The sequence below is a fragment of the Thermobia domestica genome, chromosome 3 (assembly GCF_964235325.1).
Source record: "Thermobia domestica chromosome 3, izTheDome1.hap1.1, whole genome shotgun sequence".
Classification (NCBI taxonomy): domain Eukaryota; kingdom Metazoa; phylum Arthropoda; class Insecta; order Zygentoma; family Lepismatidae; genus Thermobia; species Thermobia domestica.
In genome coordinates this window covers 9,820,407-9,843,945 of record NC_137456.1, presented here as the reverse complement: position 1 = coordinate 9,843,945, position 23,539 = coordinate 9,820,407, and the positions used below count along the sequence as shown (strand labels likewise).

General features: G+C 37.6%; 1 protein-coding gene across 1 annotated transcript in view; it reads left to right on the top strand.

Annotated features, from left to right (window-relative positions):
- Positions 1 to 1,314: 1,314 nt before the first annotated feature.
- The window catches only part of LOC145682397 (uncharacterized), a 260,717-nt gene continuing 238,492 nt past the window's right edge, over positions 1,315 to 23,539 (top strand). The window contains exon 1 of the mRNA XM_081754001.1: positions 1,315 to 1,689. The gene's annotated coding sequence lies outside the window, so the exon portion shown is untranslated. The remainder of the gene's footprint in view (positions 1,690 to 23,539) is intronic.

The following is a 23,539-nucleotide window of genomic DNA, read 5'->3' as shown; positions in this document are numbered from 1 at the left end:
GTTGCCAACTAAATTCAGACAATTATACACACTCATCTCAAGATTTTTTACTTCATGATGTAGAGGCAGGGCTTACTCTTCAACCCTGGAGCTCACTTTAGGAACAATTCGTCAGGAAAAAATAATATATAATAATAACGGCATGCACATGACTGGCGATAGTTTGTGTTGGTCCCTTCGCGATTCTCCGCGACGAATCGAAGGAGCGCAGACCAATTTGAATTCCTCGCTGCTATGCGGTGGTAACTTCAACACCCTGACCCGAGATATCTCTTTGGACTCGACGAAACCTTGCCGCCAGTGGCACACTAGCGGCAGTCCTTCGACGCGTCGCTACAACGACGATCAAAATTTGCCGGCAATTGGGCCATTAGGTTTTGGCGAAGTTTACGGCATAGGGTATGCAGTTCCTCGTTATGAAGTTTCCGCCATTCCCCATTCCCGTTTCTCTTGGGGCCGAATATTATTCTCAGCATCTTGTTCTCAAATACTTTCAGTCTGTGTTCTTTACTCTGAGTAAGGAACTATGTTTCACAACCATACAGCACAACAAGCATGATTGCTGTGCTTCAACGGTTTCAAATAATTTCTACGTCACCTGCACGTTTACTTTTCCGGTACATGTTAAAATAATCGCGTACAGACGGATAATATGCCTGCAAACTTGTGCGTAATGAAAACAACTTTTCATTCAAGAAATAAGCTCCAATGTGTGCTAGGGTAGGTTAGGTTAGCAGAGTAAAGTACGGTAGGATAGGTTAGGTTAGTACGAGACTACAGCGTATTTGTAGTATATATGGAAACTCCGAAATAACTATTTGAATAAAAGAAAAGGGGAAAAAAAGAAAAGCATTTACTAGAAAGTGACTTGATATCAAATATTTACAAGAAAAACTAGAGTTCAACTAGATAAAATTTTGAAAGAACTAGATTTCCCACTAGCAATTAAAACGTTAATTTACCAATTAGACAATCCTCAGGATTTAGTTAGAAAAGAACTAAATTGGCAACACTGGCCATTGGGATAGCGGTTACTGTCTCCAGCCCTCGCGTGGAACCGCCACTGCTTCTTATAATAGAAAAGGACAATTAAAACGTCATAAACTAATGCGCGCCCATTTTCCAGGTCTTTTAAGAAAAGATGCGTAAACAGATAATAGATTAGCATTTTGCATATACTAATTGCCTCACTTCCTACATTTTTGAAATTCTTCATTGCCTCAAGTTACTCTGTAAAATTGAAACGTTGGAGGGGAGGACGTTGTAAGGAAACTTAAAGAAAAACAAAAATAGTTTTTCTTGGACGGGAGGAAGTGGGGAAATTAAGTTCCGGGTCCGTTACGTAGACAAAAGTAAAAGTAGACTATGATTGTAGTTGCAGTGTCCATTTAAAGAAGAAACCAAAGTTTGAATAACACAAAGCATTTGCTGACACTATGTTTTTTAATCTGTTTACATTGATGGCAGTGTCAAACAGCGTATTAAGCATAAAATGACATCCTTTATTCGTTTGGTATCTGGTGTTACACACGTGCTTTAGTACTGTAAGGTTAACAATCTACCGTTATGACATTTTAAGATGTTGACGTGAACAAGTGGATATTCTAAAATGGCTGATATACTGTGAGATCGCAATTATTCTGAAATGGCTGATATACTGTGAAACCGCAATGCTCTCTCAGAAATAAGGTAAGAGGAGTTTTTTTGCTTTTCTTTATATATATAAAAAGAAAATATAGTAATTGTATGATCAGAGAAAATCGACATATTATTATGTGGTATGGGCTTCAATTTATTATTATTTTAGCTAATTGCTAACTAGTTATTATCTTAACTTCACAGTTAACGTACCTGTTCAGAGTCGAAGCTGACGCAGGACCAAATGCAAACCCGTAGATACGGTAGAAATTTCAAGGGCTCGGGCCTACAAAACATATATCACTTCGGGCCCGGGCCGGGCTCGGGCCGTAAATTTTTAAATATACACCCATATTTCTCGGACCTTTCCGGGCCTAACTTTGTAAATATACTGTACAATGATATTTAATAGACCGTTCATTGTGGAGAACTTTTAAAGCACAACTGCAAACTTAAATGTCTAATTGCTATAAATAAAAATATACTTTTGCGTTAATCATTAAGTTTCTGTAATTCGGGCTTATTTCGGGCTCATTTGATTATTACACGAGCTCGGGCGGGGCTCAGACCTAAATGCTAAAACATATTTCGGGCTCGGATCGGGCCTCACATTATAAATTCACGGGCCGGGCAGGGCTCGGGCTAAAAATTCCGGCCCGTGCAGACTAGTGCTGTCGAAATCGGTTTTTGAAAAACCCGAAAACCGGTTTTTGAAAAAAGTGAAATTTCATAAAACCGAAATGTGGGTTTTGAAAACCGCATTTGCGGTTTCGGTTTTCAGAAAACCGGTTTTCTCAACAACCGAAAACCGCAAATGTCACAAAAATTCGGCAGCACTAGTGCAGACCTCTAAGATACGAGATGGTTAGGGTAGACCTACTCCAGCTTCTCTGCGACCACCTTTAGCCTCGTGAATTTTTCAGTTCTTTTTTGGTGTATATGTAAATTGAACTCAAATTACCCTCCCTTAAAAAAAAATATATATATATATCCCGGCTCCTGTCGCAGTGTTTTGGCTAGAGACCTAAGCTACTGCTTTAAAAAATGGAATCCGATGGATAAACCCTGATTAGCAGATGATAAGCAAACTACTGACAAGTGAGAATCGAATTTTGGATCACACACAAAAGCATACTTATGTTAGCCCTTTGACTACGAAGGGCCGCCAAGGGCTAAGGAACTTCGGTAATCAAAGATTTTTTTTAAAAAAAGGACTTTAGAATAGATTATAATCGTCCAGGAGCGGATTCCAGGACGAATTCCTGGAAGCAGGCAGTGAAAGATTCTGAATTTTCTGTCATCGGACTTTGTAGCACTGGTGCCTATGGCGGAGGGGGCCAGTGACCCTTTGCCTCTCTTGGATCCTCCAGTGTCGTCGGGTCGTCAGTAGCACAAAGGACACGTTTCGAATCAACAACCCTTCGCAAAGAAGAAATTATTCTATCAATCATTGTTGTCAATAACATCAATTTATTCCCTTGTTTTTGCATTAATACTAATTGAAATATGCATTATTCGCACCAGAGGAGTAGATTGATGGAAAATATGTGAACTCCCATCCCCCATTACGATAACCATTTCAATCAAAGTATGATTATAAAGTCCCGTAAGATACTCCATTTTCGGCATAGATTTTGAAGTCTTCTATCCCCTTAGGATACGCCCCTTAATCTGTGATATGACAAAAGTCTTGAGGCAGGAACTAACTGTATTCCAAGATTCATTTCTAACTGGTAAGTTGTTGTACGTTATGCGATCACTAACAACAGACAACGTCTATTCCAATGTGGCGAAGACATATCAGGCGTCTGGTATCAAAAGCCAACAAACTTTTTTTTCTTTCTTTTTAACCGAAATTGAGTTATCTATTGTTTGTTATATGTTAGATCTAAAGGAATTCCATGGAAACAGAATTTTGTTTTAAATCTTACTACAGTGGACTCTTTTTAATTCGAAGTGCAAGGGGACACAAAAAAACTTCGAATTATCCAAAATTCGAATTATCCAACAACATTCATTTTCACATATATAACAACAAACAAACCAAAGTACTGTGCATCAAAAACATATTCATATGGTGTAGACTTTACCTTTAAAGCAGCTTATTATTTGCGTGATCGAATACCGCAAACTAACAAACGACATTGACTCCACATAATTCAAACTACGTGTACAATGGAAAATATATTTACGTACAACACTACAACATACATTGAATAGCCCAAACAATTAAACACCAGTAACAATTTGAATATTCTGTTCTCACTTTTAAGAAGTCGTAAACCTCATTTGCTTAAATTTGATTGTTTTTGTACGGTCAATAAATCTTGAATTTCATGTATTGCGTGGAATACAACATTAATAACATTTGGTTGACTTTATCAATAATTCATTTTAAATTTTCAATTAATTCTGAAACAAGATGAGATTAGCACACGTTCTCTATCTTTACTTCTTCCCCAACTCACCTTCATCTTTATCATTACATAGATTTTCTATTTAACTTTTGTATTACTCTTCCCTATGGCTGCATCTGGATAACTGAAAACACGTTAAAACTGCATTTCTCTGTTTACATCTGTTCATCATTAAAAATTTTCAACTTATTTACTTCGAATTATCCAAAACATAGGTTCAAAAGTTAGATATATCCACGATTTTTCACTATTGTTTTCAATAGTTTTCAAGGGGGATGGACTTCTGTTCGAATTATCCAAGTTCGAATTAACAAGACTCCACTGTATTTAATACTGAAAAATATGGGACTTTGTACCCGTGTATATAGAGCTTTACTGTACATTTTGCGAGATTACTCGAAACTAAGCGAAATGGATGAGGTGAATTTTGATACTAGATGCCTCATATATAAGTAGCATCACCCTTCCTCAAAACCGGAATTTTGAAGTATACTGTCATATGTCCACTTATTTGTAATGACAAGTTTGTACGTACACAGATTTTCATGTTCTCAACTTGAGGGGTTCACAAGACACTCTATTTTTCACATTAATTTTGAATCCCATACTCTTTTGGGACAAGCCCATTAAGCAAAGTAGTGGCTGAAACCTACCTCGAGATAATGTTCCAAAATTTAATTCAACGTTTCTAGCCATTTTCTCGTGATGTAATGACAAATAACAGAACAAAGCTTTCAACACGGAGGGAAAAATTAATAGAAGATAACTTTTCTTTGTTAAAACGGGATTTTTTTTTTTATGATGCTAAGACAAGTGTCCACTTATTACACATTTACTTGTTTGATTACCGGTGTAACATTTCTTAATCAAGGTACCATGCTCTGAATATTTCAAACACAATTTCGTGTTTACTCGTCTTTCCATATTGAAAAGAAGAATATTCAACAAATCACTGTTTCGGATCAGCAGCAGTTCTCATATTAAAAATTACAAGTTTAAGAGGATCGCTAGATAAACTTTCACATTCCTTATAAGGAAACTACTAACTTCTTCTTCTTCTTCTTCTTCTTCTTCTTCTTATTATTATTATTATTATTATTATTATTATTATTAGTAGTAGTAGTAGTAGTAGTAGTAGTAGTAGTAGTAGTAGTAGTAGTAGTAGTAGTAGTATTTACGTAATTCTGACGCGGTTTACACTCTAATAGACCTTAAAGTTATCTTTGAGTGTAGTACTTTGACATGCACGGTGTCAACGTCAACAGAAAGAAAGTGATAGATTTGGTGGGAAAAAAGGGAGAGAATACACAAAATGGAACTAGAGAGCCAGACTCATTTATACTCTTCAAATAGATTAAAGCGTTTCGTTATCTCCGGGTCATAGGTCACGAAGTTTGTGATCTATTCCGTCATTCCCCCTTCCATGTTCCATACAGCAGCCTATCAATATAAATAATTATACTCCTTCCATTTTAGCACCTACAGTTCCTTCCAAAGTAATAAATACTTACTCATTTACAAGAAATAGGAAATGGAATTACGTAACATGGTAAACACAAACTCTCGTATGGATAGGACTTGTCATCCTGGCACAAGAACTATAAGCACGCTATTGTTTTCAAGGTTACCATAAATCACGTCATGTGCAACATCCGCTAACTGTGGGAATCTTATTTTTCTTCTTTTAATTATTAATAAATAGAAGATAATACTTGCAGTCAAGAGGAATGTTTGTGCTGTGAATTAAGGAAATTAGTTGTATCCCTCAGCCTCTCGACTCATCTGCAATTTACATGCACGCTAGCGACAGGGGCGCATCCACAGAATGAGATCCACCGGGTCCAGACCAAGGGCGCCCATGTTCTGATTTCCAGAGGGGGGCAAGTATAAGCGACATTTCAAATATAGTTTCAAATTTTGCGGTAACTATTCTAAAAATTCTGTTGGGTGTTCGATCTTCTGAAGCATAATTTCCTCTGGGGGGGCTAGCGCCTCACCTTGCCCCCTGATGGGCACCCTTGGTCCGGGCTCCTCCACAAACTTCCTAACTAAACATATATTTGTGCACTTTTTAAATACAACTATACTTGTTTAACTTGAAAAAGTTTGATGTGACATGAAAATTTTCGTCTTAACACTTCATCTGTACTCTTTCTTTTAATAAGAACAATCTATTTCTATTTTTTCTAACAATATTGGTAGAAGTGTTTTACCTGTTAAACAATATTGGCAGAAGTACAATTACTTACCGTCTTTTTGGGTGCAGAACAATACCCGTTCAATACCACATAGACGCAGTGGCTTGTAGTATGGGACTCTCCCCCCCCCTCTAGTGGTGCTCTTCAGCCGATTCGCTAGAACCGGTTGTTAAAATATTTCGAGTTCGCAGAACCGTTTGTTATACCTAGACATAACAGTAAGTTTTTACCCACTTATATCCAGAGACAGTAAATTTTAGTTTAACTATCTTTGCTTTTAAAAATTCTTACAGCTACAGGATTAAACATAAGATCTCCCAAAACAAGATATAAGCGTTCATTTCTTAATCTCATATACGAGGGAAGACCCAAAAGAAACCGGACATTCATTCTTAAAAAATAATTTATTATTTTTTTTACAAAATTCTTTCAGTCTCCTTCAAAGTACTCTCCATTAAATGCGATTCATTTCTCCCATCTTCTTTCCCTCTGTTTGAAGCACCTCTGGATCTCTAGAACTTTTATATCGTCCAATGCGGCCTGCGAAGTTTTTTTTACAGCCTCTACACCATCAAAACATTTTCCTTTTAGATTTTGTTTAATTCTCGGAAAATGTCATCATGTTGGTCAAACAGTTTGGATCACTTTCAATCTTTTTTTTTTCAAGTCCTGGCTCCAATTCAGACGAATGATTTGATCCTGTGTGAGCAGGCGAGAGACAAACTTAGCAGCAACATGTCTCATTTGCAAAACCTCACGCTGGGCAAGAGCTCCAACTCACTCCTGCCTGCTTTGAAATATCATCGATCATGAAACGACGATCCTCGCTGATTTTGGGGCAGATTTGTTCGATGTTTTCGTCGTTTCGAAATGATGAAGAGCACCCAGAACGAGCATGATCTTCAGCACTCGTCTCACCACACTTAAAACGTGTAAGCCATTCAAAAAATTGTGTGCGGTTCATAGTATCCTTCTTGAAAGCCTGTTGAAGCATTCAGTAAGTTTTTGTTTCCGATTTTCCAAGTAGGAAGCAAACACACTCCTTGTTCCTTTGAATCTGCCATAACGGTTTCGCAGGCGGCAAACGAGAACAGTTGAGAAAAACAATAATACGATCAAACGATAACCTCCTACGCAGACGCCGCTTGGCCATCTGATCTGGGAAGGTCTCTACTAGACCCACCTAGCAGGAGAACTCTCTACTACGCCTAAGAACGGTAGGGCTCCTTCAATCCGGTTTCTTTTGGGTCCCCCCTCGTATATCATTGCTGGATTAAGATATTTCTAATACTTTTTGACAACCGTCTATCTTGCATAATTTGTTTCCAAGATATTCGCAGTGCTACCTAATTTCGTCACACCACCTTGTATTAGGATACTGTGTAGGTGACTACTTGTCACTTGTGGTATCCTGTAAAAATTTTGCTTTTGTCTACCTTGTATGGTTTGTTTCCTAAGAAAGTTATATCTATCTATCTATCTATCTATCTATCTATCTATCTATCTATCTATCTATCTATCTATCTATCTATCTATCTATCTATCTATCTATCTATCTATCTATCTATCCATACTTCCACCTAGTTGTTTATGCAACACGTAACTCTTAAATGTTTTGAAATTCGCATATTAGCGTTACTCACAGACGGAGATGTTTTTGTATTATATGTAAGGTAGGCAGTCTTCGAACGAAATCAAAACTCAATAACTTATCCTTTAATTTTTTATTTTAACCCTTCAGAAACTCGTGTGGCATATAAATACACATGTGATTGTTCCTTTAAGAACGGGTGTGGTATATAAACACACATCTGATCGTTCTGAAAATGGATATGGTATATAAACACATATCTAATCGTTCTATTGAGAACGAGTGTGTTATATAAACACATCTGATCGTTCTATTGATAACGGGTAGTATATAAACACAAAATCTGGTCGTTCCGTTGAGAACAAGTGTGGTATATAAACACAAATCTGATCGTTCAATTGAGAATGGGTGTAGTATACGAGGGCGAGTCAAAAATTATCTACACTTTTCCTTCTACAGTTTATTTACATGAAGCTATTGTTATACTATGCACATCATTTTTCTACGTAACCTCCCTCCTTATCAATGCACTTGCCTCAACGGTCAACGAGCTTACGTATTCCTTCCAAATAAAAGGTTTTCGGTTGGTCGTGAAGCCACTTTTGCACTGCATTTTGCACGTCTAAATCTGAGGCAAATCGGCGACCACGTAAAGCATCCTTGAGTGGCCCAAACAAATGAAGGTCAGATGGAGCTAGGTCTGGGCTGTAGGGAGGGTGTTTCAATAACTCAATTTCAGCTTGTTGATGGTTTCAATAGTATGATGAGCCGTGTGTGGCCGTGCATTGTCATGCAACAACAAAACTTTCTTCGACAACAAACTTCGGCGTTTGTTACAAATTCCCGGCTTCAGGTTCTTTTCCAACATTTTACTATAACTCGCACTGTTGATCGTCTTTCCGTTTTCCATAAACTCTGCCATTATGAGCCCCTGTGAGTCCCAAAACACAGTTAAGATAACCTTTCCTGCGGATGGCTCAGTCTTGAATTTTTTCTTCGTCGGAGATCCAGGGTGTTTCCACTGCATACTCTGGCGCTTTGTTTCTGGCTCATAGTGATGAACCCATGTTTCATCGCCGATGACTATTCTGATAAAAAAAAAATGCATTACCTTAGTTGTTGAAGCGAGTGAGTAAGCGTTGACAGATCCTAACACGAATGAGCTCGTGTTCTGCAGTAAGCTTTCTTGGTACCCACCGTGCACTGACTTTATGAAAACCTAGCTCGTCGTGGATGATTTGATGGGCAGAACCATGACTGATGTTCAAAGCAGCTGCTACCTCATTGATAGTGATTCGCCTATTCGCCAGAACCATCTGTCGAGCTTGATGAATGTTGTCATCTGTAGTGGAGGTTGATGGCCGTCCTACTCCCTCTTCATGCGTTACACTTGTTCGACCACTTTTAAACTTCTCGAGCCACAAAAACACAGTTTTACGTGATAGTGCATTTCTCCCATATTACGATGATAGTCTGTGATGACTGTCTGACCCTTTGACACCCTCCGACCAGAGGAATCGGATCACTGCTCGTTGTTCCTCTTTGGTGCAAACTTCTAATGGAGCAGCCATGATGTATCTGCAACAGAAAGAAGAAAAATGGAGGAATTAAGGTCACACTTTCACAGCATTACCACAACAGTAAAACAAATAAAATATACGAGGATAGAAGATAAAGTGCGCAATGTAAGAAAACTTACGACAAAAGTGTAGATAATTTTTGACTCGCCCTCGTATAAACAAATCTGATCGTTCCATCGACAACGGATGTGATATATAAACTCATATTCGATCGCTGTATTGAGAACAGGTGTGATATGTAAACATATATATCTGATCTTTCTATCGAGAACGGGTGTGATATATAAACACAAATTTGATCGTTCCATTGAGAACGGTTGTGGTATAAAAACACAACAACTGATCGAAAAAATCCCTCAGTTTAAAACAAAATTAAAGGAATTAAAAGTTCCAGTAATACTTTCAGAAAAAAATAGGAAAGATTGTCCTATAATTTTATTTATGATAGTGAAACAAATGCAACAAATTAACTCTTAGAGCAGTGTCTCAAACATTTGACAGCGGCCCGATACTGTTCTTGGCCTGGGCAGGAATCAAAAAGAGCCATCAGAAAGGTTGTTTAGGAATTTATTATTTTAGTTTTCTAAATATTTTAATAAATGTATATTTTATGTTGGAAGTGATGATCAAACTAACTAGCTCTATATTACCTATGAATTCCGGATGGTCAATGTTACATTTACAAAAGCTCTCCACTGACTTCTATCTTTAGGCAATTGGAAATAGTTTGTATTTTGTATTCCTATTTCTGTGAGATTCATCTTAATATTGTCCTTGCATCTGCACGTAGGTCTTCCTAATGGAGTTTTTCCGATTGGAATTCCAGTTAAAATTTTGAAAGTGTTTTTAATTCCTTTGATTCTGGCTACATGACCTGCCCACCTGAGCCTCCTAGATTTGATGCCCCTAACAATGTTTGGTAAATGGAATAAATTATATAGTTCTTCGTTATGAAATTTCCGCCATTCCCCATTTGCGTTCCTTTTGGGTCCGAATATAAGCCTCACGATTTTATTCTCAAATATTTTCAGTCTGCATATTAGTTTTACGTCCTATGGGTATGCCCTGTAGGCTAAACAAAAGACAGATAATAATGAAATTAAATAACTGAGAAAGAATTATTGGAATGACAATGAAGGGGGAAATAGAAGAACCTTGAGAAAACTCACTCACACCAAGTAGTCCACCACAAATTCACATGGCTTCTGATCGAACCGAAGACCTTCTACCACAGAGCCACCGTCTAAAATTTAGTCGTAGACGTTCCAGCATAATGGTTTGCCCAGAGACCCATGTTGGAATGGAAACACTTTACTTTACATTGAGAAGCTAGTTCCAACTGAGCTCATTACAAGCGCTAGAAGCGACCTACGCAGGTGACCTCTGTTGACACTGACACAAACTACGTAGTGGATCCGCCAGCTTTAAGACTCTACTGTTCTTAAGCAACAGTTTAATGGAAGCTACAACGATATAAACCCCATTCAATCCAAGTGTGTTATGTCCCAAAATTAATAAGAAATATTTCAGCTGTTTTCCCGCGATGATGAGACAGACAACGTCGATGTTATTTTTATATAATGACAAAAAATATAGAAATTACCCCTTTCCTCATTCAGAAGTGGCATTCTTTAAAACGCTGAGGCATGTATCCACTTAGTATTAATATCAATAAAGAGTTTATTTTGCAAGTTTCATCATTCAAATATTGTGGTGAGATACTCTATTCTTGGCATAAATTTTGAACACTGTATTTCTTTATTTATGAGCGGAGCACGGTGGCTCATTGGTAGAATGCTTACCTCTAGTGTCTGAGATCCCTTGTTCGATCTCCGGTCGTTAAACTTTTGGTGGATACCATGTCCTTGGATTTTCTTGGGGATACTACCATTTCGCCCCATTTTATCATTTCACCAATTCTTCCATCAAGGGCGCCGATCCTGGGAGGGCCCGGGACCCCCAAAGCTCATGTGTGTCCCCCTGTATTTTTATGAATATGTATTCTTATATGTATTTTTCTTTTTATATGTATTGTGATACTATGTACTTTTTTTTATGAATGGGCCGCCCAAAGTTACAGAGAAATCGGCACCCTTGTCTTCTATCATTATTCACTTGCCTTAATCAGCGTTTCCCTTAGCCTAACGGGCATAATCGTGGGACGTTCAACTGAAAGAAGAGATTCTTTCTTTCTAAGTTATGATACACATTTTAAAAATTTAATCTCTTACAATCTCCTAAAAAAGTACACCGAGCTAGAAGCATGTACTGTAACTACGTAGGTCTATATATGCCAAGCCAACGGTATATGGATTTGTATGGACTACAAACAAACATTCAACCTTTTATACAAGACGCGTAACACGTGCTCTATCTTGAAGCAGATAAGCATGGTGGAGCAACGAACAGGATGACGTAACATTATTGAATTACTTCTACCGTCCAATTGCCAAAGCGCGATGTGTCATGTCTGTTGCTATTCAAAGAGAGCTGAAGTTATGCGACTATCGTGAATCATAGGACATCAGAAGACAGCATAATTCCTCCTGCTAAATTCTTTATGCGTAAAAAAATTAAATTAGAAAAAAAAAAGAAATACAACTTCCTGACTACATTAGAAGTTAACAAATTTGATTATCAACGAGTTTCATTAACACACACACACACACACACACACGAAATTTAACCTTGACAATCTTATATAGAAGCCATATTTAAACAAGAAGCTGTCACGTATACAGCACGTAATGAAGTTTGATTTGTATGCTGTGATATTTTTTCCACACCCTATTTTTCCCGTCTGACTCCAGGTGTTTCTGCTTGTTACGTATAAAAGCTCCAATTTTAAATTTGAAATACAGTGGTACCTCGGTATACATCCTTAATCTATTCTTATAAGATCTTTGAAGCTTATAACAAAAAGCGCGTATACCAACAGAGTACTTCCTATAGGAAATTGTTCTCATGAAAATATTATATTGTTCCTGGCATTGATAGGGTTGTATAAAAATATATTTAAATAATGCTTAGTACTAAAACACATAAATACGAAAACAATTAAATGAAATAAATGAAAATTTAACCTCATTTTATCTTGCTGTGAATTGTCGAGTGCCTGCCTACTAAAATGGTGTTCAGAAGGAAGACAGTCCGTTTCTAATAAAACTTTAGAAACTCTGGTGGGTTTTTTCTTGCTTTTCTCTATCTATTTACCTACTTTTACCGGTTGAAGCTCACCAGTTTTAATTTTTATTAAAAATTTGTTCAAGTAACTTCCGTTTTGCCTTGTCCTTCGTACATTTCGGAAATGTGATATTGTCTAATGCAGTGTTTCCCAACCATTTTCAACTTGCGGCACACTACAAATGTAACTTGAATTCTCGCAGCATACACAGAAATTATTATCTAATATAAATAAAATAAAGAGTTTGTGTGTTTGTCTGTCTGTCTGTGTGCGGCCTGGGGACCAGACGAGTGAACCGAGAGTTACCAAATTTTGGTCAGGGGTACCTTGGTCCAGGCCCCAGATCAAGACGAAGCCCTTTTTTCAAATTTCGAACCAGGGGAGTCTTATGGGGGGCGTTTACGGGAACTGGCTTGGGAACCAGACAAATTGACCGAGAGTTATCAAATTTTAGTCACGAATACCTTGATCTAGGCTCCAGACCAGAGTTAAACGTTTTTGTCAAAATTCGAACCAGGAGGGTCTCAGGAGGGCGTTTACAGGGACATATAAAAGTAGTAGAAAATGACCGATATTAGTGTCGAATTCATAGTTTTCGCGGTCGCTGTAATCAATGGTGACACTTCCAATAGCGATGACTTGCAAATTTAGTTACAATTGCATGTGGGCCGGGAGTCAGCGGGGAGGGGGGGGAGATACCGAGACATGTAAGAAATAGCCCAAAATGACCGATATTAGTATCAAATCCATAGTTTTCTCGGTCGCTGAGATCAATGGTGATACTCCCACAGGCGTTGACTTTCAAATACAGCCCCCGTGCGAAGCATGGGTATGTTCAACTAGTTTGTAAATATAAAATAGCGTGGTATTTTTTCTGTGATTACTGATCTTCTCACAGAGAAGAAAGCTTGATCACTGGTTTTCTCCCGTGGTAAATCATTATGCTCACTTTTCATTCTAATTTAAAAACAGAAAACAATTGCAATGAAGTGTTGGACTCAGGTTTACAAAAATATGCTTTCTTTTTCGCAAACTGCATCCAATCTTTCACTAAGAAGGAAGATCACTAAATAACGAACGAACAAACAAATCTTTTACTTTTAAAACACAAATGTAGGTATTTGTATGCATGTTTGCTTTGTCGAAAGGATTGAATGATATTTTAACATTTCAAGTTACGAAATAGTCTGCAACAATGAAGAAGCAATAATGGTCATAACAATGATAAATACTTTTTTCAACATTAAAAAATGTACAGAAAAGTAACACGGTATGAAACTTAAAATTGTAGATTCATAGTGGAGGTTCCTAGTAATGGGAAATACAAGTATACATTTTTTCCATATGTCTTGCAATTTGATTGCTATAGGATTAGTATTTGTTTCGATTTCCTCGCGGCACACCAGAGGGCCATTCACGGCACACCAGTGTGCCGCGGCACACCGGTTGGAAAACGTTGGTCTAATGGTTCTAGACAATGCTATTTACGGCGTGTTTGAGTTCTGTTGGGTGGCACTTCTTTGCAAAGTTTTTGATTTTTTTTTTTTTTCATTTGTCAAGGATTCTCTCACAGCGGGTATAGCGAGCGGTGTCCTGATTCATTTTCACACACACAAGTTCTAGAGGCTGCGGTGACTCAGCGTTCACCTTTGGCGCATGGGGTCCTTGGTTCTATCCCAGCTCACGCCAAGTGAGTTTTGTGGTGGACTTTCTAGGTGTTCTCCCGTTTCGTTCCACTTTCTTCATTCCACTATTTCATTCATTTCTCATCATCACCGCCTCCTTTAGTCTAGCCGGCATAATCGTGTGACGTAAAACGTAAAAAGTATTTTATTTAATTTTTTCCATACAAGTTCTAGTACGCGATGAGTGTTTCATATAAAGGTCGTATACCAAGCAAAATATTTCCTGTCCAAACCGGACGTATACAAAGTTTGACTTATTCCAAAGTGGACGTATATCGAAGTGCCACTGTAGTGGATTATTTAAGAAAGTATAACACACACTTTCCCTTTAGAAGCAAGTACAAAAAATGAGTCGAATATTGTACGTCCATACGCATCTTTGGCTATTCAATTTCCATAAGTTTTCCCGATTCTGTGCTGTTTGATGTCTTCCTTACTTTCTTACGTTGTTCAACAGGATACCAGTCATGTACGGTTCAGAATTCCTACCAAATAATGCCAGTAGTAGCCCTTATAATATAGTATTATTTCCTTACCAAAATAACACTATTACCGCAGCAATATGGAGTAAAAAAAATATCCTGAAAAATTAATACAGAAAATTAGGTGCGGTAATAATTAGAGCTTAGATACTAAAGAGATCCAGACATAACAGTAGATAACAAGAAAAAATTAACAATGTTGATTAGTTGCGCTTATTATCAATGAGAGTCGATTTAATTTAATTTAATAATCATCTTGGCAGGCACGTAGCCAAGGGGTGGGTCCGGAGGGTCCGGAACCCTTCGGATCCAGAAATGGAAAATATTAAGGAAGGATGAAACAAAAAAGAAACGAGAAAAAGAAGAATCAGCGTCAAAAATATAAAGCTACAGCAACGTTTGGTTATTCGTTCTTATGAGGAACTTTGTATGGAGGAAATCGGGGAAGGGGGGACAAGTTGAAAATGGATATTATTGTAACGAAGCTTTCCGAATTCCATTTATCTCCATGCTAATCCTATGGAGTACAAATAATCCTATGGATCGATAAACCGGTTCGATAAGATAGACTGTCAGGTAGAACTTAAGAAACGCCCAGAATCACCAATAATATGAGCCATTTTGAATTTTGCGGCAACTCTAATCCATTTCATAGGATGTCTTTACTCCCGAAGGAGGTCTCGTTGCTATCCTTGAAGACATTAAACGAAGATAAGAAAAAGAAGAAGACAAGTGGAACCGAGTTCGAATGACCTCGGAAGACTATATTTTTTCCAATGCTTTTTTTATATTGTTTTACTCAAGATTTCTTCATAGTTTTTTTTATTAAAATGCTTACTAAAATATCCTCATTTTATTTTCCAAACAAACCAATATGGGTATGTTGCCAGTAAAATAATTTAGATTGATCGATTCCCTGGTGTGTAACCACTGTATTTTAAGTCACGCTCCCCCTATTACGAAATCCTGGCTAAACGAACGAATATACGAGCCAGTAAAATAGTTTAGAACGATCGAGTCCCTGGTGTGATAACCACAGTATTTCGTCACGGATCCCCTCCTATTGGGGATCCTGGCTATGTGCCTGATCATGGGGGTCCGAAGGTGAGGGCAGTGTGGGACCCCTCTCTGGCTCACGAAAATGTATACGTAATATAGCAAACCACGTATATTGAATGCCAGAAATACCAGACGTAATAGGGCAACCATGCAGATGGGCTCCCCCTCTAGAAAATCTTCTTCGGGCGCCTCTGATAATCATCACAATTTATCGCAATTCAATTTAATGATTGCTTGAACAAACGACGTACAACGCGCTACAAAATATCATTAGCCTAGAGGTGGGTTACTAATTTAAATGAAAATAAGTTATATAACAGTCAACATGGCATTATGGAAAACAAGACATGAAAAAAAAAAAAAAAAACTCTGGAAATATCTTAGAATCTCACACCCAAACAACTTTCAGTGTTTTCGCAAAAGAGAAACTCTTGATAAGAAGTGAAAAACAATGGAAAGTTTTATTTTTAAGTTCGACGTTTTCATCACCTTATCCTTAACCATCTTCATCTTCGACCAATTGGAATAATTCTTGGGCGACCAGGGAGACACATGTTTCATAGAAATCATATATTATAAAGGTTATCTTAAAATATTGCAGTGACGTCGTTAGAAGGGGGTTTGGGGCGCACCGGCATCCCTAAAAGTCTCATGTGTCCCCCTAATTGATTTCGATTTATTTATTTGTCATTCGTTCTCTTTGTAATAATAATAATAATAATAATAATAATAATAATAATAATAATAATAATAATAATAATAATAATAATAATAATAATAATAATAATTATTATTATTATTATTATTATTATTATTATTATTATTATTATTATTATTATTACTATTATATAATTCATTAGGAGCGTTTAGGGAAGAAAGCAATTATCGGAATACTCGGAATACTTTCTTTGTTTACTGGGCATAAGTGGATTTAAACTTGATTTATTTTTGTTTATGTTTTGCTTTCAGTGAGCTGGAGAGGGTAATACCTATAATATTAATTTACATGTATAATTCATCCAATTTACATTTGATCACTTTAAAAAATATATATATATATATATGCAGACCCTCAGTAGATACAGCCTATCTGTCACCTGAAACCTAAATTAACTTATATTGTGTTGTGATGAAATAGTGAAGGTATATTTATTATTGAAGAATTAATTTCAGCTGAGAAATTCAACGTTATAGTGGATGAAACCCTCGATATTAGTAACAATGGACAGCTTATCTTAAAAGGCATAATCCAGTGGAACATTTTTTTTTTAATTTGTAAAACAATTCTGCAATAACTATATTAACACTTTTGTAAACACTTTGCGTGATTCGAGAGTAAAGATTGAAAATATATGTGTGAGTCAGGCCTACGAAGTCGTAAGCGTTATGAGAGGACATACTTCGAGAATTCAAGCCATTTTCAGATAAAAATTTATTTATTACGCTCAACAGCTTAATCTAGTATTATTACATGCATGTTCATGACGGAAAGCAAAGGAATATTTTCACTTTTTACAAAGTATCCATAATTATTTTTCCGCCGTGCTTCCTTACGGCCGCTATCAAGATATTTAAATATCACTTGATCGGAAGCTTGCCAAAATACCAAGTTCTTCAACATTGCTTTGATCATCTAAGAGTCTACCTGTGGCAGTCGTATTGACAGTGGCGTAACTAAGAGCTTGGGGGCCATCACGCAGACAACGTGAAGTGGGGCCCCTTCTCTACGTACTACTTCACGATTTGGGGGCCCCGTGATGGCTTGGGGCCCCACGCAATGCGGGGTCTGCGGGGCCCTTATTTACGCTCCTGCGTGTTGAAAAACTACTGTATAATTCTTGAAGATTTACGGGAAGTAGCATTCGTCCTCTGACGCTGCAATTGGCATCTCATAACACTGCGTGTTGCTTTGTCTTTATACTTATTTTTGACACCGTGAACGGACCAACTGCATTTCTGCAAGGTGAGGAAATTACTCTAGCAGATGGTCATGCATTCAACATCTCAGTAGAGCAATACAGAATATACGAACGGAAGTAGCATCACTAACAAGGGACCATTCTTTTTTTTTTTTTTTTTGATAATTCGATTTCTCAAAATGCTTGCTATCATCAGATGCAGCACCCAAAGAAACCGAGAAAAACAAGTTTTTAGCTTCAGACCATAAACAGGGCCGGAGATAAAGGGGTCCAAAGTTCGAATACAGGACGCACAAAGTTCATATAAACATCATGTAATTTTGAAACGAGTGGAGGAATTGACATCAAATTGAGGTGTGAGTGAGTATCGAGTGTGAAACTCGTGTTTTGTAAGGTACTACGCCAACATTTTCCAATGGTGCTACTCAAAATTCGGCTACAGGTTCAAAACGCTATTCCCCATTAATACTAATTACTGTTGGAATTTAAGCATCTGTAGTTTCCGCCTCATTAGCAACTTTCTCATATAACTTTCATATAACTTTCTCATGAGCAACTTTCGAGGATCCTTAAGGTGCTATATTGATAGGATTGTATGCACCTTTCAAGCTTGATTTAACAACATAATACTCCCTCATTCGCAGCAATAATTCTAAAACTGTGACCTATTTTGATCATGTTTTTGGCTCACGTTGAATCGACTAAAATGGCAAAAGACACTACCATTAATTTCGCGTGTTCAAAATGTCCAGAATCCGTAACTACTCAACACATAAGAGTTGGTAAAAACTAACTTCATATTTGAATTTCTGGGAACAAGCTAGCCTAAATTGATATGCCACATGACTTTCTTCCCGTTTCTTCATTTTCGATAACTCCAATATGGCGACTTTTAAGATGGCCGACATGCGAAGAGCTTCACACTCGATACTCACACCTCAAATTTGATCTCAATTGCTTCACTCGTTTCAAAATTACATGATGTTTATATGCACTTTGTGCGTCCTGTATTCGAACTTTGGACCCCATTATCACCGGCACTGTTTATGGTCTGCCGCTAGAAACTTGTCTTTCTTGGTTTCTTTGGGTGCTGCATCCGATGATAGCAAGCAATTTCAGAAATCGAATTGTCAAAAAAATGAAATCTTTGAGTTTTACGTCCCACGGTTATGCCGGTTAGGCTAAACTAGACGGTAATGATGAGAAATGAAAACAATACTGACCTAGGACTGCGACTAGTAGCAAGTGCGGTTACTGCATTTTATCCTTGTCTTTATTATTCTTTTTGATACATCGTTTACGACAACGGAAAATACGAGGACGGCAAAATCGACAGCTTCTTGAGGACCAACGAAGTTTAGGAAGCATCGGATATATTGCAGACAGTTTAGGCTATCTTCCAGGAAGCATGGGTTATTTGAGCAACGAAGACCGCATTGAATTCCATTATGAAGAACCTCCATCCCATTATCTCTTGTGGAAGCCTCCAGAGAATTATTTCCCACGTGGAGAAGCTCCACCTCCTTACGAGGAAGCTTTGGCTGCTGCACGAATAGAAGCGCTAGCCGCTGCTCAAACTCCTGCTCAGATTCCAGTTGCTCCAAACAGTGTTGAAACGAGATCTGCGAGTGCGGGTGAAATGGTGGAATGAAGAAAGTGGAAGGAAACGGGAGAACCCCGAGAAAACCCACGAGCACGGTGTTTGTCCACCACAAAGTCTATACGGCACAAGCTGGGATCGAACCAAGGACCCCAAGCACCGGAGGTGAACGCTCTACCACTGAGCCACCGCCCCCTCCCCCGCAAAAAAGAATGGTCCCTTGTAAGTGCTTTCCGGAAGATACTTAAATTTGCTCAGGCAAATAATCCCCTCGCACCGTGTGGATATATTAATTTGTTTGTTTAACTGAAGTCCAAATATAAGACCTACATCAGTCGACAGATCACAACAATCTAAACAATGAAAAATTCTTGAGGCTAAATTCTCATGTGCAATTTTCGAGAAAACTGACAGAAAGAAAAACGAAATTTTGTTGCGCTAATAGACATGTCCGTTTCCAATATTATAAAGGATGTTCAATAAGTTTTGCACAGATAGGTATAATATTTTTATTAATTGCGATATGATTATGGAATTTTAGGTGAAGATAGTTTGATCCTTTGGCTTCAAAGTGGTAATAATTGCTGTCTCCTGTTGTTGACAGGTAATCCACAAGAGACGCTGAAGTAGAAATCAAAACCGGACAACGGTCGGTAATGGAATTTTTGTTCCAAATTGGCGATGAATTAACCAAATCAATTCATAGGAAGTTGCTTCCGATTTAGAGGTATCACACGTTGGACCATTCCAGTTGCAGAGGTTTTTAAAAAACTAGACTTTCCAGATCTTGCCTTTTTGTGGGATCAGTGTAGTGTCGTTTTCATAGATACCTCGGAACATGACTCCACAATTAACAAGGAGCATTATTGTTTGTTTGTGGATAAAGTACGACGTGCTTTCCAGACCGAGAGTCCGAAGCTACAAGATAATGGCATCAATCTGCATCATGACAATGCCAAAACTCACGCAGACATGATAACACAGCAGAAAATCATGAAAATGGGATGGGAAATTTTCCTTCAGCCTCCCTATTGTCCGGATTTGTATCCTTGGAATTTCTTCCTGTTTGGTCGTCTAAATGTCCACCTGCTAGTAAAATCATTCAAGAGTGGCAAGGCCCATACTTCTTGTGTGAAGCAACGGTGTAAAAGTCAGCTACCTGAATTTTACCGAAGTGGATTCAAGGCATGGAAAGAACGTTCGACGAGATGCGTCACAGCAGATGGAAAAAAATGAAATGAAATCTTCAGTTTTACGTACCACGATTATGCCGGTTAGGCTAAAGGAGACGGTGATGATGAGAAATGAATGAAATGGTGGAATGAAGAAAGTGGGAGGAAACGGGAAAACCCTCAGAAAACCCATGAGCACGGTGTTTGTCCATTACAAAGTCCACACGGCGCGAGCTGGGATCGAACCAGGGACTCCAAGCACCGGAGGTGAACGCTCACTGCAGATGGAGGCTACATTGAGTGAATGGTCTTGTAGCCAAGAGATCAAAGTATGTTTACCTAAAATTTAATGATCATATTGTAACTAATAACAGTGCAAAATTCATTGAACGGTCTTTTCGTAGTGTGCCACATTTATGGCACTCTTTACTCAGATAACTCATTACTTGTAATGATTTAAATATTTTCTTTATAATTCTACAATATAAGGTACTGTGTAAAGTTACTACCAAGTCACACACACATCTATAAAAGAAAACGTTGCTAAGAAAAGTGAGTTGGCTGTAATACTGTGGAAATTCAGTTCTATAATCACAGTTGAGTGTTATCTTTGGGCAAGAGGTCCTTATCTCCACAATAATTAGTTTGGATTTTTTTTCCTCTTAGAAGTAATATTGACTTTTGACCTATATACAGTCGACCTCGACAGGAAGGTTCTGCGTTCTTCGATTCTCTTGACAGGAAATAAGCGGTTAGTCTATATGTCTTCTTCTTTTTTAAAAGGAAACGAGTGTTATATATATGTACCATATGACCTTCATCAGTTGTACATTTAACGATTTAAAAAAAAAAAAAAAAAGTGAAGAAACTGATAATTTTCATTTAAGCAATAACCTTAGATACACTTTATTTCTGTTTCTGATTCCATAAAGATCACTTTAAAAAGAAGCAATGAATCACTTACTAGCAGTGGAGTAACTGAAAGCCAGTTAAAGAGATTAGGTTCTCTATAGTTTCTAACTCAAGACGTCTTTTATTAGTGTACTGCACAGTGGCGGCTCTTGGAGGAAGTCATAGCGGTTAAATCAGAATTTTACTGGCTAATGTTACAACTTATTTTTGAGAAAAGAGTATTTCTGAATCTTGAATCTTAGTTAATCCGTTATTGTTTGTTCAAGTTTTAAGTTTCCTTCTCACCATCAGTGTTTCTTTCAGAAATAATGTCCCGAAGGGGGGCACTGCTGATACTATTCTATTTATTATTATAAACGTATTATTTTGGTCTACTCTGGGGGGGGGGCACTCTCAGAGCTCCGGGGGACAGTGCCCCCCAAAATCAGGTCTGAAAGAAACTGCTCACTACCATAGCTATTTGAGACGTCCATCTACAATATAACGGCAGAATCCAAACCACTGTAATATTTAGTTTTGATTTAAACTACTCACTGAGGAAAACAACACTTTATTGTAAAAATTATATCGTTTTTCCAGATGCTGTGGCGACCTCGCTCCCGTGGTTTTTCGAGCCCTGGAACACCATATACATACTGTCAGTGGCCGATCCAGGGGGGGCAATCGTCCCCCTCAGAAGAGAAAACTTTCTTATTTTATATATATAAATAAAACCCATCACAGAGTTTGGAGCTCTTAAAAGTAGCTCTGAGTAGCAGTATTACAACCATCCGCTCTCCCCAGAAGTCCGTCCTGGATCCGCCCCTGCATACTGTCCGTGAGAATTATTTTTAAAAAGAGAATTCAAATGATTACAATTATAATTCAGAAAGTTTTACAGTTAGTGATGAGCAAATGCAAGACCAAGACCAAGACTCGAGTGGTCTTGGTCTTGGTCTTGTACACCTGGGCTTGGTCTTGGTCTTGCACATGCAATCTTGGTCTTACTTGCAAGAGCCTTGCAAGTTTTGCTTTTAAGAAATCTTATGCTTTTCATAGGTAAATTTTACTCTGCGTATAAGGGATAATAAATTCTACAATGCGCCAATAGTAACGGAAATACAATGTATGTTTCTATATGTTGCATAGTTTACCTTCGTGTAAGTATGATGATAGTGTACAATATAAGCGATTACTTCCATTTTTTATCAATGGGTGCCCATGCCCACGCTTCACTTCTTATAAGATCAATCCCAACGTTCCGTAATCTTTTTATATTTTTTAACCTATCCAACACTCTACTGGTTCCCAAACTGGGGAGGCTACTCCTGAGATGCATGAAAAAAATCAAGACAGCATAGATTACTGAAATACCATGAATTGCAAAATTATTTTTACACTCTAAATGCGTCAGATTTTTTTCTTTTCAACTACGGTTAGCTAATCTTTTTATTGAACAAACTTCCAATTAAATATTTAAATTTGGTTTTTCTGATTCCAATATGTAGGCCTATTCTAGTGGACAGAAGCATGAACATTATGTAAAAAGCAATGAAAAAATGGAGGTTTTCGAAACGTGTGTACAGAGAAGAAAGGAGAGAATTAGTTGTGTTGAACGGAAAACGAATAAGAAGTTGTTAGAAATAGTTGCAGTAGGGAAGAAAATAAGAGTTTTAGATGTAATTAAGAGGAGGAAGAGAAACTAGTTGGGATATTGGCTAAGGAGAAACTGTATTATAAGGAACGTGCTAGAGGATATAGAGGAAGGAAAGAGAGGAAAGAAGCGAAGGAGATTGTAGTTGAAGGAAGATATTAAAACAGAAAATTGCTACATCAAGACGAAGAGACTAGCTAAGGACCACCGCACATCTTTAGCTTCTGAGTTGCAACAAGTGACCTGCCAATAATGGCAGAATAGCAATAATAATAATAATAATAATAATAATAATAATAATAATAATAATAATATGTTTAGCAATATTGACCAAGAACGATACTAACTAACTAACTAACTCTATGGCCTATGGAACCCGCAGGTTCAGTACCGCGTTCACAAAAGCTCTCCACTGACTTCTATCCTTAGCTAATTGCATCCAGTTTCTACTTTGTATTCCTATCTCTGC